This window comes from Leucopleurus acutus (genome assembly GCF_964270905.1).
Source record: "Leucopleurus acutus genome assembly, chromosome: 12".
Taxonomy (NCBI): domain Eukaryota; kingdom Metazoa; phylum Chordata; class Mammalia; order Artiodactyla; family Delphinidae; genus Leucopleurus; species Leucopleurus acutus.
In genome coordinates, this window is record NC_139154.1 from 61,351,991 (window position 1) to 61,372,586 (window position 20,596).

The 20,596-nt window shown below is 37.3% G+C and overlaps 1 protein-coding gene and 1 long non-coding RNA gene across 2 annotated transcripts in view; both read left to right on the plus strand.

Annotated features, from left to right (window-relative positions):
• The window catches only part of EML4 (EMAP like 4), a 155,938-nt gene that overhangs the window by 20,168 nt on the left and 115,174 nt on the right, over positions 1-20,596 (plus strand).
• Positions 16,191-16,487, plus strand: LOC309969789. The gene is made up of 2 exons (XR_014326641.1): positions 16,191-16,366; positions 16,446-16,487. It is a non-coding gene; the product is annotated as an uncharacterized lncRNA (long non-coding RNA).

The following is a 20,596-nucleotide window of genomic DNA, read 5'->3' on the forward strand; positions in this document are numbered from 1 at the left end:
AATTCCTTCTAAAAGAACTGTTTTAAGAAATGAGGGTATTCTTGCCAAAGTGAGAACAAGAACAATAAAACTTAAATTTTAGACTCTTTGAGTGTGTGTGTGTTATCTGTAGTATTCTCTTATATTGCCACTCCCTTAAGTTCTTTCCCCCAAAATCCCCACAACCTCAGATCATAGTTAAGAGGTTTTTGCAGGAGTACTGGTAAAAGATGATGACAGCTGGGGTTTGTGTGGAGGTGAAAGAAGTGGTAGCATTTGGAATGTATTTTGGAGAGCCTATTGATGTGCTGATGGATGGATGTAAGGGATGAAGAAAAGGAATGAATCATGATCCCATGATTATCCACTTGTAGTTTTTTAGCCTGATCAACTTGGTGGGGCTATTTACTTGGTGTGGGGAAGACTTAGATGCATTGGAAGAGTTACACAGTAGAGGAATGGAAATCAGATAGAAGCTGTTAAAGCCCTCTTAAAAAATTTTTTTAACTTAAAAATTTTTTAAATTAATTTTTATTGGAGTGTAGTTGCTTTACAATGTTGTGTTAGTTTCTGCTGTACAGCAAAGTGAATCAGTTATATGTATACATATAGCCTCTCTTTTTTAGGTTTCCTTCCCAATTAGGTCACCACAGAGCACTGAGTAGAGTTCCCTGTGCTATACAGTAGGTTCTCATTAGTTACCTATTTTACACATTGTAGTGTATTTATGTCAATCCCAATCTCCCAATTCATCCCACCTCCCCTCCCCCCTTGGTTTCCGTAAGTTAGTTCCCTACATTTGTGTCTCTGTTTCTGCTTTGCAAGTAAGTTCATCTGTACCATTTTTCTAGATTCCACATACAAGTGATATTATACGACATTTTTCTCTTTCTGACTTACTTCACTCTGGATGACAGTCTCTAGGTCTATCCACATCTCTGCAAATAGCACTAGTTCGTTCCTTTTTATGGCTGAGTAATAGTCCATTGTGTATATATACCACATCTTCTTTATCCATTCCTCTGTTGATGGACATTTTGGTTGCTTCCATGTCCTGGCTATTGTAAATAGTGTATCTTCTTGAATTATGGTTTTCTCCAGGTATATGCCTAGGAATGGGATTGCTGGGTCATATGGTAGTTCTATTTTTAAAATTTGGTTTTTATAGAAAGTAATATCACATCTCAGACTGAGAAGATAGAGACGAGATGAAATTATTTATGCTCTTACCTTTCTAACAGTCATTTAAAGTGTTTTGGTGTGTGTGTATTTACGGTCTTGTATAGAAGCTGGCAAACTTTCTATAAAGGCAGCTACTCAACTCTGTTGTAGCATGAAAGCAACCACAGACAATATATAATAATTGGGTGTGCTTGTGTTCCAATAAAACTTTATTGATGGACACTGAAACATGAATTTCAATTAATTTTCACATATAGCAAAATATCCTGGTATTGAGTTTTCTTGCAAACATTTAAACATGTAAAAATTATTCTTAGCTCACAGGCCATACAAAACCCACTGGCAGACCAGATTTGTCTCATGCATTTGTTTTGTGATTACAGTAATATAAGCCTTGATAAACCTAGAGTTTATGAAGTACTTTTATATTATTTCTTTTAATTCTCGCAATAACTGTAGGAAATATTTACCATGCTTAACATAAAATGCACATTATGTACATAATTGAGGGCAAGGATGTGCATTATAATTGGAATTCTTTGTCTCTTACCTCCACTTCTCTGTATGTATTGATTTTGTTCTTTGAAGTAAGCTTTATTCAGCAGCAGGGGTCATCCCAGTAGCTCTGCAACTGCATCCTCAAAGTTTCCTTCCCTTAGCACTAATTGAAAAATCCAAGGACAGGACTTTGGTCCTGCTTACATCAAATTTTTATCCCACTGCTAATCATTATGTTTTTCGGAAGGGCAATGTCATCATGTAGGACAGTAACAGTTCTTTTTTGGAACCAATGTTTAGAATAACAGGAGGGGGATTTAGTAGTTTCTCAAATGAAGGTCTAAAGGGTAGCACACGCATGGCCACCTGGGGGAATTATGATTTGGACAGCCATACCAAAATCATGTGTATTTACAATCATTGTTTAATTTTCGGATTTAACTTTGTGTTCTTTTCATTTACTTGTTTGTATCACACTCAATTCTCTTTCCTACATTCAAGTTTTCATTGCTACTTACTTGTTTATGTATTATTAACACCATCTCAAACTGAATTTTAAAAATCCCTAGTTTTGAATGTCTCTTTCTCAAGATTCTAGGTCTTATACCTCAGTGAAAGTTACTCTTTTCTTTTAAAAAGTTTGTACTCTTTCCATTGTTTCCTGACCACTCCAGTCCCTCAAATACTAATACACTTTTATGGCAAAGATCTTGGTCCAATCTCTTGTCACTTCCATAACAACAAGGATAGATGAGAAATAAGTGAGGATCATTTGGAAACTTCAGGCACTAAAATATGAGTATATTTAGGTGGAATAATTGGCTTACCCTAGAATTCAAAAGCCCCCAAAGAAGTTGCTGCTGTCTTAGAGTTTTCAGAGTAATTGATTCCACTCTCACTTTCAGTTTTCTCCAGTCGTTATCTAGAGAACCCGAGATTCTTGATACATCTGTACAAAGCGTTCAGGGTTTTGCTACTGTAGAGGAGTGATAGGTGAAGCCCAACAGCAGTAAAATTGTTTTGCAGGATCTGAGATTGTAGAGAGTTATGGCTGGGAGGCTGTGGAAATTGACATGTTTCGGCTGGTTGGATCCATTAGCTAAACATTGGTCTTTAGCTACATCACAGCATGCTTCATAGTAAATACTGCATAGTGTGCGGACAGTTTATTCTACTGAAGGAAAAATTAATAAAAGGTGGTTTGAGGATGAAGAATTAAAAGAGGAAAATCATTTAGAGTTATGTCTGTTGTATAATTGTTTAGACGGACAGTGGAAAAATTTCTTAGGAAAGAAATTACTGTCGAGGTTTTATTTCTTAGGGCCAAACCCAATCTAATGCTGTAATGAGGACTAAAACGATTTAACTTCATTTAAGTTTTGGCTGTTTTCATCTCGGATTTCTTAAAGGGACATTTTTATATACTTTGTTTTAATTTTTTCATTTCTGTTAATTTTTAAGAGTTATATACATTCTTATTTTTAAATGTGCTGATATTACTTTATTGTCAGATGGTTGTAAGATTTCCCTTTTATCATTTTTAGGGCAATTCATGTTTTGCTTATTTTAAATCATATTTGTAATATATTATTTTTTATAGCCTGTACATAAAATACATATAAAGAGATGGTTACCATAAACTTTTCACTTCTAATGTTAAGGGTTTATTTATTTATTTGTTTTGGGGTGAAGTAGAAAAGAACAGCTTTATTGCTTTGCCAGGCAAATGGGGACATGTGGGCTAGTACCCTCAAAACTGTGTGTCCCAAGCCAGGGCGGGGGGGGGGGGGTGGGGGTGGGGTGGGGGGGCGGGGGGGGCGGATTTGGTGAGGAGTTTTATAGCAATGGTTCAAGGGCAGGGTTGCTGATAAGGATCAGGGTGTGTTCAGGGCCTGCATTCCTTTAATCTGGCCTCAGGTGGTCTCTGGATGAGCTTCTGTGGTTCTCCAGGTTTTGAAATGGTGACCTTCTCTCTGGAATGAAGAATGCTTCATCAAGTCTTCCATTTGTTGGAGGGTTTTACTTCTGGTTTCAGGATTTAATGAAGCTCAGGTTCTTGATGTCTCATCGCAGAAAGAATTCAGTGAGAGACAAAGTGATAGGTAAGAAGTGGGTTTATTTAGAGAGAAACACACTCCACAGAGTTTGGGCCGTCTCAGAAGGTGAGAAAGGCCAAGGGTTTATTTAAAAATTAGAATATCCTACAGTATTTGTTGAAGAAAATCAAGTCTTTTAAAATAAGATTGACAGAATTGTATATATTTCAGTTATTTTATTTTTCACTTCATATGCTTTCTGTTTGATTATTTATACTTTTATTGTGGATTTGTTATACTTATGTACTCTGAATACAAGTCCCTCCACACTGTGGCTTGTGTAGTTATTTTCTTAATGGTGTCTATTTTTTTTTTAAGATGTTGGGGGTAGGAGTTTATTAATTATTTTTGCTGTGTTGGGTCTTCGTTTCTGTGCGAGGGCTTTCTCTAGTTGTGGCAAGTGGGGGCCACTCTTCATCGCGGTGCGCGGGCCTCTCACTATCGCGGCCTCTCTTGTTGCGGAGCACAGGCTCCAGACGCGCAGGCTCAGCATTTGTGGCTCACGGGCCCAGTCGCTGCGCGGCATGTGGGATCCTCCCAGACCAGGGCTCGAACCCGTGTCCCCCGCACTAGCAGGCAGACTCTCAACCACTGCGCCACCAAGGAAGCCCTTAATGGTGTCTTTTGATGAGTAGGAATTTTAGAACTTTTGTTGAACTCTAATTTGTCATTTGTTCCCTATGACTAGTGCTTTTACTTTTAGATAAGTGACTAATTATACTTCAAATTAATTATAATTCAAATTAATTTCTGTATGTGGTATGAGATAAGGGATAAAGATAATTTTTTCCTTATGCTCAATAACAAACAACACTGTTTGTTAAAGACCTTGCTTTACTTTCCTATTAGGCTTGAATATTACATTATAAAATAATTCTTGAAGCAGTTACATAGTTAGCTAGCTCATTGGTTATAGCAACTGTGCTTCCAAGTTTAGTATTACAGGTTCATTCCTTCAGGATCCAGTTAACTTGGCCTTGTTTTGTGGCCATAGATATATTTCTAATCTGCTTTAGCCATTTGGTAGACTTGTATTGTTCTGAAGTAAGAGGATATAGCCTAACTCCATTGTGCTACCAAATAAAACATTAGAGCATATCCCCTAATGATAATTCACTAATTTGATTTTGTGTGAAAGACAGTACATTATTACATTTTTAAAGCATGTAGTATGCATATTAATATAGTGCCTAATGTGGCATGCTCAGTTTTTGTGTCTTACTAAATAAGCAGAAATACATTAATTCTAGTGAACATTAGGTAATAATTTTCCAGAGTTTTGTATAGAGTAGAAAATAGAGACATGACATTATGAAGTCCATTCGTTGTTAGGTTTTGTGGGTAAATGATAATTATTATAAAAAATTTAAGACACAGGAAAATTTTAAATGTAGTTCTATATGTACTTGTGTCAATATATAGACACATTACATAGACCCAATCATTGGTTTACATTTTTGAGATACCAGCATTAAACATGAGTTATCTTTTAAGAGGCTGAATTTGAATTATATTACTCTGGTAGGATTTGTGCCAGCCTTTGGTTAATCATTATCTTGTTGATTATGTTTGGTTGAAGATGACTCATTTTTCAAGGAGCTTTATTGCAACATTACATATTTACTACAGGAAGCCTGGACGGAAATGGAGAATCAGGTCATCGGAGATTTTTCTCTCTAATCTTTATTGTACCAGGTGTTACTAAAGTTAATTATTTGTCAATAACTGAATTCTCTGTAGAGCCTAGTATTTCATTAACCAAATGGTATAGGATTAGTTATTCCTTTTTCATGGCAAACAGGTATATGTTTGATGATTGTTTAAATATTGATCATACTTCACATCATACTTTTGACTACATTTAGATAAAATATTTTATTTTCGTTGAGTATTATAATTGAGAGTTTTGAAATCATAGAGATTAGAGTTGATGAAGATGTGACTATAGTGATATGCTGAGGGCAAATGACCAGTAGATTGGTCAGATGTGAGGGAAGGGGGCCATGTATGATGGACATAAGCTTTCCACAGATAATAGTAGGGGATGTACTACGGAGCACTAGGGGAAGGATTAGTTTTTAACCAAAGAGACAGCTGTTTCACTGAGTTGAGAGAAAAGGAGGTAAGGATACTAATTTGGGGAGGGGTATTTCTACCTGCGGTCTGCTCTTTTCTCTTTAAAAGAAGAGGTGAGGGGCTTCCCTGGTGGCGCAGTGGTTGGGAGTCCGCCTGCTGATGCAGGGGTCGCGGGTTCATGCCCCGGTTCGGGAGGATCCCACATGCCGCGGAGCGGCTGCGCCCGTGGGCTATGGCCGCTGAGCCTGCGCGTCCGGAGCCTGTTGCCCCGCAACGGGAGAGGCCACAGCAGTGAGAGGCCCGAGTACCGCAAAAAAAAAAAAAAAAAAAAGAAGAGGTGAGGACACTTTCAGAGAGTACGTATGAGGTAGAAATGGCGGAGTTGAAAGCTGGAAGAGAGTTGTAAGAATTTGAGGTAGTTACTGAGGCTAATGGGAGTGGAGTTTACTTGAGAAATGTAGCGAGACTCAGATGAGTTTTGATGGCCATGGATTTTGTGGTGTCCTCTGTGTTGTGTATCTTCCCCCCCCCCCCCCCCCCGCCCCACGCAGTACTCTGGTAAACGTGGGGGACAAAATTTGAGAAAGAAGGAGAATGGTGTGAGAAGAAGCAGGGACCAAAAAATTAAAGGTATTGTAGTGAGAGTGATTGAAAGGCTATATCTTGGATGTCTAGGCGGGATAGGGAAAGAAGTGAAGCCAAAACAAGGCTGATAGGGAGAAAATGGAGGCGCGTAACCCCAGAAGTTTCCATGAAGCTAGAGTAAAGTGTGATGGGGGTGAAAAGTGTGAAAGAGCTGCAGGATAAGGATAAGAACTGGTGGTTATAGGTCAAAGCCATGAATTTTAAGATTTCAGGTGAATAATTGTTCTGGGTGATAAGGTCTAGAGTGGTCATAGAGGTAGATTGTTCAGTTGCGTATTGGAGGTAAAGACCAGTGTAGTTGGATATCTCCTCACTCCTTAAGGAGGAGAGCAGCTAGGATGTTCACATGGATTTGGAAGTCAACAGGTTGATGATATCTGAAAAGACAAGTGAGGTAGTGAGACAGGCATTAAAACTTCTCTGTTAGGTTGGGGAGTGACTGGGAAGTTGGTTGATGATAATGATGAAGTTTAAGTAGAGCCTAATTACAAATTCGGGAGAAAGTAGACTTTTGGAGTAATCATCTATGTGCCACAATAGGAAGAAGATAAGAAAATGCTGATATCTCCTGGTCTATTGTATGAGGTACAGAGAAAGATAGGTGGAATGAGGTTCTGTAAAGGGTCTAGGAAAGTTTATTCATGAAAGAAGGAGCATTGCAAACGACATAATGAAAAGCTTTGGAAAGGAAGGCGACCTATCAGGAGAGAGGATGGGTAGGAAAGAGAAGGAACCAAGCTTTACAGAAATTTGAGGTCTGTCACTTACTAGTCAGATGGTGAATGTGTTAGGGAAACAAAAGTGATTTATGTGTTATTGTGGAAGCATGGAAGGAGACCATTTGCCATGAGATGGTGATATGATACATGGCACATCATTTATGCCAGTATCCGCAAACAATTTTGTATGGTATCATTCCTTAATGAGATGAACAATGGTTGCTTAAATAAGGTTGCTAAGATTTAGAATAGAAATACCAGTGCTCTGTACATATGAGTAAGGAAGTAAGAATTTCAGTGGTAATTACTTAATGACCTTTGCTATATATACATATGGCTACAGACAGCAATCTTTTGTGAATTCAGTGTAAATGCTTATGTGGATAAATATTAATTTGTGGTTGTCAAGCAAATTAGTTCATTTAAGAAATATATATATTGAGTTCTTATTTGCTGGTCATTGGGATCAAAGCTGTCTTTTGCTTGAACCCTCTCTAGTTGAAAATATAGTTTCAGGGGGACTTCCCTGGTGGCCCAGGGGTTAAGAATCCGCCTGCCAATGCAGGGGACACGGATTCGAGCCCTAGTCCGGGAAGATCCCACATGCCGCAGAGCAACTAAGCCCATGCGCCACAACTACTGACCCTGTGCTCTAGAGCCCGTGAGCCACAACTGCTGAGCTTGTGTGCCACAACTACTGAAGCCCACGCGCCTAGAGCCCGTGCTCCGCAGCAAGAGAAGCCACTGCAATGAGAAGCCCGTGCACCACAACGAAGACCCAACACAGCCACAAATAAATTTTAAAAAATAAATTAAAAAAAGAGAGATAGTTTCAGAAATTATGGCACTAACTCAGACTCTAAAACTTTCTTTGTAGAGACAATAATCCTCAAGTTCAGCAGTTTGGCTCTAAACATCACAACAATTCTGAATACCTAAAGGAATATCTAACTTTTGTGTAGGACTGTGATAAAACTTTACTTAAATGGGTGAGACTGTGATAAAACTTTACTTATAGTCACTGAATGTCATGTAATTTTCTTGGGTCCTTTAATACTGTTCTTTGAATTCATTTTTCAGGTGTTTAAAAATATGAAAAATCATTCTTGGTTAGCTGGTCCTACGAAAGCAGGTTGTGGGATCAGATTTGGCTTGTGGGCAGTAGTTTGTTGACCCCTGCAGAATGGCTTGATGTAATTGTTCTTTACCCTACCAAGGATAACAGAAACGGAGAATTCTTAACAGTTCTTTAGAATAAACTAGTATTGTTAGGTACAGTTACAAGTTAGAAGTGAATCTAGGTAAATGTTCGTTTGAGCAGATATTCACGAAATGCTAAGATTATGAAACTCTTTAGTATTTTATTTCTTATTACCATACCATATGCTTTTAGAAATCATAAATATTCAACTCTTAGTCACTCCTATTAAATTGCCAGTTTGTTCTATAACCATCAAAATATTTTGATTCTGGGCCTTTTCTTTTTGTAATTTGATTCTTCTGTTAAGGGAAAAGGGGTGTTGGAAATATAATGAAGTGTTCTCAAAAAAGATGATTCGTGCAGAGTTTACAAAATTGGCATCTTAGATTACAATTTGTTATTAACCTTGTAGAATGAATTTAGTGTAAGATTGGTTTATGTGCAACAAAAAATACTTCCAGATGTGATCACTGGTATATGATTCTGAATTAAAATGCTTAATGAAACTTTTAGTGTTGACACTGATAAAAATCTGTCCCTACACATAGTGAAGTTTATCAGCAAAAGTTTACTGTTTTATATTTGTCAAGGAAAAGAGATATACAAAAATTAAATTAGTTTCAGTTTCACCGATAACAATTATAGGTATCGACGGTGTTAAATGGCCATTTATAATGACTGTATGGTTGGTGCTGAGCCAGCTTCCCTGGCCTGCCTAACCCACAATAAGGATTCAATATACGTGTCATACTAAATTCTGTGTCAGCAGGCACTCAAGTGGAGGAATCAAAAGATCTGTTAGTACAAAAGGAAAGGTTCTTTTAGGAATTGTTAAGTTGATTGAATCAGTCAGATTCTAGACAGAAATGGGGAAATTACTTGTATTAATAATACTATGTCAGAATCATTTAGTGGTTGGCTATTACATATAGTATGATATCCAATTTTCTTTGGGGTAGGATTCAAAGCGCTCCATAATTTGGCCCTAGCCTTTCTTTCCAGCCTTGATTTTCATTCTCTGGTGTTAACAAACTGTGTAGTCAATCTCTGTTACTCATTTGTCCACAAATATTCTCTCTGGAATTTTCTTCTTTTTTCTGCCTAGCCAGGTTTTGCTTAAACTTCAAGACCTGAATCCAGTCTCTTTTCTTTCAGTAGGACAACTTTATCCATCGTGATCTTTTTTTCCTCTAAATTTCTAGCACTTACTGCTTCTCTCACACATTTGACAGTTACTGCTTTGTGACACTTCTTATAAAAATATTATGTATTTGCTTTGTCATCCCAGCCAGATGGAAAACTCCTTGAGAACAGAGACCATATCTTGTACTTGTTTTGATGTATTTCAGACCTTGGGAGGAAAGTAAAAACTTCATGAATTCCATGTTTGTGGGTATGAAATTTTTTTTCTAAAGTGTATTATTTCTCCTTTCTTTTTCTTCTTTAACTTTTATTTTGAAATAGTTTCAAATATATGGAAAAGTTACAAGAATAGTTCAAACAAATGAATGTTCTTCACTCCGATCCAAAATTACTAGCATTTTGTTGTGTATGCTTTATTGTTCTTTCTCTACATACATTTTTTTCCTACTGAGCCATTTGAGAATAAGTTGCAAATATTATGCGCCTTTATCCCTAAATATCACAGTGTACATTTCCTAAGAGTAAGGGCATTATACAACCATAGTACAGTGATCAAAATCAGGAAATAAACATTTGTACAATACTAGTTTTAAATCTGTAGACATTATTTATATTTCACTGATTTGTTCCATGTAGCATTTTTTTCCCCTCTGTTCTAGTCCAGGATCATGCATTGCATTTAGTTTTTTTCTTTAGTCTTCTTGCTTTCTTTAATCTGGGACTGAACCATTCCTCAGTCTTTTTTTTTTTTTAATGAGATAAACATTTTTGAAGATTACCAGACATTTATTTTGTAGGATGTCTCTCAATTTGGGTTTGTCTTATGTTTCATCATGATTAGATTTAGAATATGCGTTTTTGGCATATGTATACTCTATAAGTGATGTTGTGTCCTTAGAGTGCATCATATAAGGGGCATGTGATAGATGTTTTTTCTGTTATTTGTGATGTTTTCTTTGAGCACTTGGTTAAAGTGGTTCTTTTTTTGCTTAACAGGACCTAAGTGCTCTCCTACAGTGGAGCTAGTTAATATAAGAAATAGTTGAGGGCATTACCTACATTAACTTGAGGGATATCAACTTCTGTTTAATTTGGTAAATAATAAAATTTGAATCATCGCAGTGAATTTTAATAGTCACTAGTGAATTTGAATAGCACAGCGATCAAGAGAGGCCTGGGCATTTATCCAAACACATTCTAAAGATTACTGTAAAGCTGTAGTAATCAAAAAAGTGTGGTGTTGGTAGTCGAATAAATAGGAAAAATATTTTGAAAACAGACTCAAACATATAAAGTATTTGGCATATGATGAAGGTTACATTTCAGATTAGTGGGGAAGAGGATGGATTCATTAATGGATTATATTTGGGAAAAATAATTAGAACCATTATGTATCTGTCACATTCAGTTGCAAAAACCCAGAGTCTTCTCTAGCTAATTTGAGCAGAAAGGAATTTATTAAGTGGTACTAAATGGCTTCCAGAGTCATTAAGAGGACTGGAAAAAAACAGACTATAAGCTAAATCTCCAGGAATTTAAAAAAAAAAAAAAAAAACAAGCTTGAGTTCAAATTCTGGACCTCCAGTGATTGGTTATGTAACCTTTAGCTTAACCTCTCTTTGCTTAATTTCTACGTCTGTAATATGCAGATAATTTAAATACTTTTTGTAGATCAAAAAAACAGTTGCATATTGACAGTTTCATATGGCTCTAATATTTCTGGATTTGTGAAGATTAAATGAGACAGTGCATGGAGGACTGAATAAATCGTCAATACACATGAGTTATGTAACTTGTTATTTTCAATATATTTCTATAAAAATACTATTAAAAGATGTCAACATGATTATTGATTACATTCTAAAACGAAGTCATTTTTGTATTGGATATACAGCACCTCTATCTGGTATTATCATTTAGTTTTACATAAGTGATTTTCAAACATAACCAAAATTTTAATAAATATGTGTATAACTAAATATATGTGTATATATATACAGTCTCCAAATATATGGTAATATAATAATATCAGGTATAACTAATTTTTACATAAATAATTTAAAAAATACAACTAATACCTCAAGAGTGATTGAAAATGTCTTAAGGTGGTTTGCCTCTGCACTGAATGATCTTGGACTGTAGGCCTTTGATTTCTTGTGTCTTTTTAAAAATAGTTGTGTTCTTATTGGTGAGCTGTTCTTGCTTACCTTAGCAGCTTCACCTGAAACACTTTTTAATTTACTGCTTTTCATTTGCTGTGAGTTGGAAAACCAGATTACGTTGGTTTGTAAACAGTTTTAATGAACTTAGTTAAGACGTAAATTATGAGGGCCAGAGGAACCTTCCTGAAAATAAATGAAGTGGTTTTCAAACTTAGTATTTTAACTTCATGGTTTCAGTTTTCACTGTTTTAGGCTCCTTTTTTTGGTTACTTCCTGGTTCTTGGCTCAGTTCTGGTTGGTTGGAGCGGAAAAATAAATGACTTCTCTGTGAATTTGGCATAAAATAAAATGTTAATTCACCTTTGCTTTCCTGATGAGTCATTAATTTCCTGATTGTTCTATATTTTAGACAGTCATATTTGATCTGCAGTTATATTTGTAGGACTTCTTCCCCTAACTTAAATGTTGCAATACAGGTTTGTAATGGAGAGTCCTCTGAAAATGGTAGTATTTGGAGATGAGCATGCTTATAGTATTGACACCTCCTGGAATCAGACGTGAATGAGTATTTGAGATCCTGCTTTGTGATGGCCACTCAGATTTTTGTCTCATCTCTTCTTCTTCACTGGACAGATAAAAATTACATTGTCTACCATGCTGGTTTTCAACCCCATTTGTGTATTTATTCCACTTGTTCTTCCCACTTACCCTGGAAGAGAAGTCTTATTTTTATCTTTTGAGTAGAGAGGTTAGTGATTTGTTTAAGAATATTTGTTATGCTCATAAGTATTCAGATTTTGAGGTGAACTTCCGTTCTCATACCTGCTTTGAAGCTGAAGCAGTTTTGCCTCACATCATTTAGAACTAGAATTTTTTAAGGTACCAATTTTGTATATATGTTTATAATCAAATAACTAAGATAGACTTATATTTAAGATTTTGTGTTCGCAATGGTTAAATGTTGTTTTACAATATATATTTTTGGAAGCCTATTTCCTCTCTCTTTTTTACCTTTTATTGTAAAACTAAAACAGGTACAGAAAGCCACACAAATGTATAGCTTAGTAAACTACAATACTGTGAAGTGAACACCCTTGTAACCACAATTCAGAAGAAGAAATAGACCTTTGTCAGCCACTCCAGAAGCTCCTACATATGCCCCTTCCAATCACAGTGTCTTCTGTCCAAAATTATCTACCAGTCCTGACTTTTGTAGTAATCACTTCATTTTTTCCATATGGTTTTTATCCCCTGTAAGTATCCATCACTGGGCACTAGAGTTTAGTCACACTTTTTTTTTTTTTTAAAGTACTTACAGATGCATGTTTTTTTATCGGATTATAAAAAGAATGAGAAATTATAATAATAAAAAATATAATCACTAATATTATCATAGTACTAAAAGCAGTTATTTGGAAACTCAAGGCTCCACATAACCAAAAATGCGATTTCAAAACATGAAGTAATTTTTTTGACACTTATATTTTACCTTCTTTGTGTGTGTGTGTGTGTGTGTGTGTGTGTGTGTGTTTTATACACAAGTACCACAAAGCAGAATAGTATTTTAACTTTACTTCACTCAACATGCATCTTTTTTTCTGGGAGAATGTGTTATATTCCTTCGTACATTGAATAACATATCTACAGGGCTTTAACAGCTTATAAAGCAGATATTCATGATCTGATTTAATCCTCACAAGTCTTATGATGTCTGCATATTCTTCTTTCCATTTTATGGGTAAGGAAGTGGTATAACTAGTAGGTGGTAGAGCCTTGATTGGACCTTGTGATTGAAAAGGCTTTCTTTCCTTCTAAGTGTTTTCTGAACTTCAGTCATCTGAGTACTACCTTCATAATTTTTCCCAGTCTCTTATAACTGGTACTGTTTTACTTAATCATTTTATGTGGCATGACCTTTTTTTTTTAATAGACTATTTAGAACAGTTTTAAATTTACAGAAAAATTGAGTAGATAGCACAGAGTTTCCACATTAACTCCTGCGTGCAGACACATGTGCGCGCGCACACACACACACACGCACGCATGCACACACAAAGCTTCCTCTGTTACTAACATCTTACGTTAGTATTATACATTTGTTACAACTAACAAACCAATATTGATACATTATCATTAACCAAAGTCCATAGTTTATTCAGATTTCTTTAGTTTTTACCTGGTGTTCTTTTTCTGTTACAAGTTCCCACCAGTTGTCATTTCTGTTTAGCTCTTCTTGGCTGTGACAGTTTCTTAAATTTTCCTTGTTTCTAATGACCTTGACAATTTTGAGGAGTATTGGTTGAGTACAGCGTAGGATATCCCTCTACTAGAATTTGTCTGATATTCTTCATGATTAGACTGGGATTATGGGTTTTGGGGGATGAAGACCACAGAGATAAAGTACCATTCTCATCACATCATATCAAGGTACATAGTAGCAACATAATTTATGACTCTTTTTTTAAAATTTATTTTTGGCTGCGTTGAGTCTTCCTTGCTGTGCACGGTCTTTCTCTAGTTGCAGCTAAGCGGGGTCTACTCTTCGTTGCTGTGCACAGGCTTCTCGTTGCATTGGCTTCTCTTTTTGCAGAGCATGGGCTCTAGGCGTCTGGGCTCAGTAGTTGTGGCTCGCGGGCTCTAGAGCGCAGGCTCAGTAGTTGTGGTGCACGGGTTTAGTTGCTCCGCAGCACATGGGATCTTCCTGGACAAGGGCTCGAACTTGTGTCCCCTGCATTGGCAAGTGGATTCTTTTTTTTTTTTTTTTTTTTTTTTTTGCGGTACGCGGGCCTCTCACTGCTGTGGCCTCTCCCGTGCGGAGCACAGGCTCCGGACGCGCAGACCCAGCGGCCATGGCTCACAGGCCCAGCCACTCCGCGGCATGTGGGATCTTCCCTGACCGGGGCACGAACCCGTGTCCCCTGCATCGGCAGGCGGACTCTCAACCGCTGCACCACCAGGGAAGCCCAGAATGTCTTATAAATGTTTGAGACTATTTTGGGGGGTCATTTTTAGAAGCTTCCCTTCCCCAACAAGTCACTACTAAAATTCTATCTTAGTTTTCTTCTCATTAGAACTTTTTTCTATCCAATTAACAGATATATTGACATGACACTGACAGATACATTTACTGTATGTATGTTATTTGGTACCATAGTAAGGCAGATTATTATCCCTTTCTTGCATTTCTGTATCTTCATAACATTTTCCAGTGTTCCTTCTGGGGCAGCATTGTACCACAGTATATTGATCAGGACTTGGGAATTAGGAAAGCATATCTGCAGATATTGTAAAAGCAGCTACTAGAGAAAGAGGATTTGACACTATTGTATAGTGTCAAGCACTGGAATAGGAGTTTGGAGGCCTATGTTCTAGTCCTGGTTCTGCTCTGTGTTATGTAAACTTGGAAGTCAATTTCTGCATTCTCATTTGGCTTATGTGATCTCCAAGCCACCTTCAATAATTATATCGTTTTACACCATGGTTCTGCAGATAAATTAGCGTACAGTGTAAAGTATCAAGGGTAAAATGTTGGAATGAGGTATCACCTTACACCAGTCCGAATGGCCATCATCAAAAACTCTACAAACAATAAATGCTGGAGATGGTGTGGAGAAAAGGGAACCATCTCGCACTGTTGGTGGGAATGTAAACTGATACAGCCACTATGGAGAACAGTATGGAGGTTCCTTAAAAAACTAAAAATAGAACTACCATAGGACCCAGCAATCCCACTACTGGGCATATACCCTGAGAAAACCATAATTCAAAAAGAGTCATGCACCACAATGTTCATTGCAGCTCTGTTTACAATAGCCAGCACATGGAAGCAGCGTAAGTGTCCATCGAAAGATGAATGGATAAAGATGTGGCACATATATACAATGGAATATTACTCAGTCATAAAAAGAAACGAAATTGAGTTATTTGTAGTGAGATGGATGGACCTAGAGTCTGTCATGCAGAGTGAAGTAAGTCAGAAAGAGAAAAACAAATACCATATGCTAACACATATACATGGAATCTTAAAAAAAAAAAGGTTATGAAGAACCTAGGGGCAGGATAGGAATAAAGACACAGGCGTAGAGAATGGACTTGAGGACACGGGGAGGGGGAAGGGTAAGCTGGGATGAAGTGAGAGAGTGGCATGGACTTATATATACTACCAAATGTAAAATAGATTGCTAGTGGGAAGCAGCCACATAACACAGGGAGATCAGCTCGGTGCTTTGTGACCACCTAGAGGGGTGGGATAGGGAGGGTGCGAGGGAGACGCAAGAGGGAGGAGACATGGGGATATATGTATGTGTATAGCTGATTCACTTTGTTATACAGCAGAGACTAACACACCATTGTAAAGCAATTATACTGCAATAAAGATGTTTAAAAGAAAAAAGAGGATTAAAATGTTGGGAACTTCCCTGGTGGCAGTGGTTAAGAATCCACCTGCCAGTGCAGGGGACATGGATACATGAGCCCTAGTCCAGGAAGATCCCACATGCCGCGGAGCAGCTAAGCCCCTGTGCCACAACTGCTGAAGCCTGTGCACCTAGAGCCCGTGCTCTGCAACAAGAAAAGCCACTGCAATGAGAAGCCCACACACCGCCACAAAGAGTAGCCCCCGCTTGCCACAACTAGAGAAAGCCCGCACACAGCAACGAAGACCCAGTGCAGCCATAAATAAATAAATAAATAAATAAATAAATAAATAAATAAATAAATAAATAAATAAGAAAAAAGAATAAAGTGTTGGAAATAAATAAATAAGAAAAAAGAATAAAGTGTTGGAGGGACTTCCCTCGTGGTCCAGTGGGTAAGACTCTGTGCTCCTAATGCAGGGGGCCCGGGTTTGACCCCTAGTTGGGGAACTAGATCCTGCAACTAAGAGTCCACATGCTGTAGCTAAGAAGCCCGCATGCCGCAACTAAAGATCCTGCACGCCACAACGAAGATCCCGTGTGCCGCCACTAAGACCTGGTGCAGCCTAAATAAATAAATAAAATAGAATAAAGTGTTGGAATACCTCTGCTTCAGGTGTAAAAAGATTAAAATCTTGTAGCTTTGCCCACCCTCCACCCAAGTAAGCTTTTAATTAAAGTATAGCATACATACAAAAAAAGTACACAGATCATAATAACACAGAACATGGATCACAAAACATTACCAGAGTCTCAGAAGCCCCTTGGTAATTCCTAGTCACTCCTTTTCCTCCCCTGTCAAAGGATAACTGCTGTCTTGACTTCTAACATCATAGATTAATTTTGGCTGTGTTTTGAAATCATTCAGTATGGCTTCTTGTGTCTGGTTTCTTTCCCTCAGCATTATATTTGTAAGATAAGTAGAGTTGTCATTCGTTCACTTTCTTTTTTTAAATTTGTTTAAAATTGAGGTATAGTTGATTAACAGTACTATATAACTTTTAGGTGTATAACAGTACCTTGTTCATTTTCATTGCTATGTAGTGTTCTTAGTATAAATATATTGATTTATCCAGTCCTCTGTTGGACTAATCATAAAGGAAAAAAATAAATTGAACTACCTTAAAGTTAAGAACTTCTGATAGTTTTTTAATCTTCAGGGATTGAATCTTTCCAATTTATACTTTTATATACTGTTTAAATGAGACTTCAAGTTGCGAATGGGTTCTTCAACTTAAAGTAGCCTAATGTCTCCCTTTTTTGCTTTTTCCTAGCAGCCACTTGAATCTTGCTCTGCTGCCTTTACCGGAAGAAAGGAATAGTTTGATTATTATTTTAATAGCATGAAAAAACTCTAGAATATACATATTAAATAAAAGATTAATAAGGGCAGTAATTTAATATCTTCTGAATTTTCACTTCTAGGACAGATATAAGAATTATAGTTTTAATTCATATTTTATAACTATTTAGAAGGTACTTTTGTGTTTTCTTAAAACAAGTATAAAATTAAGGGTATTAATGACTATGTTATTCAGATGCATCAACTTATGATTCTCTCACACAATTATAATTTATAAGCTGAATGTGTAGACTTTTTATATTCATTCCATGAACATTTGTCAAGCACCTATTACATGTATAGTCATAAACTTTGTTTTATTGCCTGTATCAAGTATTGTGTTAATTGGTGGATAACATATATGAGTTTGTGATCTCTAAATTTTTCTCAACAAGTCACTGAAAACCAAATTTCACTGGTAGAGGCTTAAGACATTTTATCATTACAGATGCAGTCAATTCTCTATTAACTTTTTTTTTATTTATTTTTGGTTGAGTTGGGTCTTCGTTGCTGCGCAGACTTTCTTCTAGCTATGGTGAGTGGGGGCTATTCTTCATTGCAGTGCATGGGCTCCTCATTGCAGTGGCTTCTCTTGTTGTGAAGCACGGGCTCTCTATGCACATGGGCTTCAGTAGTTGTGGCTCGTGGGCTCTGGAGCGCAGGCTCAGTAGTTGTGGTGCATGGGCTTAGTTGCTCTGCGACATGTGTGATCTTCCCGGACCAGGGATCAAACCCGTGTCCCCTGCATTGGCAGGCGGATTCTTAACTACTGAGCCACCAGGGAAGTCCCATCTATTTTTTTTTTTATAAGCAGGTTCTTATTAGTAATCTGTTTTATACATATTGGTGTATATATGTCAGTCCCAATCTCCCAATTCCTCCCACCACCACCCACCCCCAGCCCCTGCCCCCCGCTTCCCCCTTGTTTGTTCTCTACAGGGTCCCATCTATTAACTCTTTATTAAGGTAGCAACTTGTATGGGAGTCTCAGATCACTGACAGTGTCAGTTGGTGGATTCAGTATGAACTTAAATAGCAGAAATTACATCTACCACATTTGCTCTTCTGTACATATCACCCAATATGTAAAATTTTAATGGTTTAAGAAATAGCCTGCTATTTGTTGCTTAGCTGAGTTTTTATTAGACAGTGAGTGGGGTGTTTATATTTGAATAGGCTAGGCAGTGATATTTCTAACTAACTAGCTCTTTTCCTTATTTTTTTATTCTCATTTGCTTGGCCTAGAGATTACAGGGTTCTTTTTTATTTTTCAGTACATTGAGAATGGATCATTTTATAAAAATGAAGGATTTGGGCTAAATATTTACTGTGTAAGGTACCTTATTTATGTATTCTGGTTTTTAAAAAGCACCCCAAAACTTGGCAGCTTAGGGGTTCCCTGGTGGTACAGTGGTTAAGAGTCTGCCTGCCAATGCAGGGGACACAGGTTCCAGCCCTGGTCTGTGAGGATCCCACATGCTGCTGTGCAGCTGAGCCCGTGCGCCACAGCTAGTGGCGCCACAACTGCTGAGCCCACGTGCCATAACTACTGAAACCCGTGTGCCTAGAGCCCATGCTCTGCAACAAGAGAAGCCGCCACCATGAGAAGCCCGCGCACTGCAACAAGGAGTAGACCCCGCTCACCTCAACTAGAGAAAGCCCATGCGCAGCAACAAAGACCCAACACAGCCAAAAATAAATAAATAAAATTAAAAAAAAAAACCAACTTAGCTTAAAACAACAATTACGTTATTATATATCATATTATTGTGGGTCAGAAATTTGGGCAGAGCTTAACTAGGCAGTTCTACATTAAGGTCACTTGGTGATATTTGACTAGAAGGTCAGACAGTTTCATGTCTGGTACACGTCTGAATGGCTGGCAGGCTGGGCTTAGATGAAACTGTCAAACTGAGTACGTATATGTGGCCTCTCTGGCATGGTGTCTCAGACTAGTTAGACTTCTTAAACGGCAGCTCAGTACTCCTGAAGAAAGAAACCAGTCTTAGAATATGCAAGGCTTATTAATATCTAGTCTTGAAAGTTATGCAACTTCTATTAGTTAAAAAGTAAGTCACAGGGCCATCCCAGATTCCAAGAGGACTATGGAAGGGCATGAATACTGGAAGGCATGGTTTATTGGGGCTGTCACCTTTGGAGACTAGCTATACTACAGGATCTAAGGATCTATAACTCTGCATAGTATATATAGAAAACTTACTTTTTTTTTTAACAGGATGGTATTCAAATCCCATAGCCCAACTACCTTAATATTTTTATTTCCCTATAAAATCTTCCAGAGTACTCTGCAATTTATATTTTCCCCTAGAAATGTATGTACCTCACATATAATTTTTTCTGTTTTATTATGAAAACTGTTTAATGTACAAAAAGATGAAGTAATTTACAGTGAACATCCATATAACCACCATTTAGATTCTGTAATTAACATTTTGCTATACTTGTTTTATCACGTGTCTATCATCAGCCTGTCTTATTTTCTGATGACTTCAAGAGATGCAGGTACTCAGATGTAGATATAAGGTACTTTTTCCTTCGATCCTTTTACCTTGGAGGATAGTCAGAATATATAAAGAATCTCTAGTGGTATATCTTCTCTCTTTGAGAACTTACCTATTAGGAACTTTTCAGCCTGCCTTATTCATCGCTTATCCAGCCTAACTATGGTTTAGTTTTTGACAGCTCTTAAGCCTGAGAGTCTCACTAAGATCTTTGAGGGAAAAGAAGAAATCATTTTTTAAGTTATAAAAACAATTACCCACAATCCCAGCATAAGCACAGCTACTCTCATTAATGTGTTCCTGTTCTTTTTCCATTTCTAGTATTTTTATAGTTATTTCTGGTGTGTTGCACAGTAGACCCTTGAAAAACGTGGGGATCAGGGACACCAACCCTCCATGGAATCGAAAATCTGTTGATAACTTTACAGTCGGACCTCTGTATCTTTGTTTCCTCTGTATCTGGGTTCCGCATACACAGATTACACCAACATTGGACTGTGTATTACTGTAGTAGGTATCTGTTGAAAAAAATCCGGGTGTAAGTGGATCCATGCTGTTCAAGGGTGAGCAATATGTAGTTTTTAAATCTTTTTTTAAAAATATGGGAAGTTTTTAG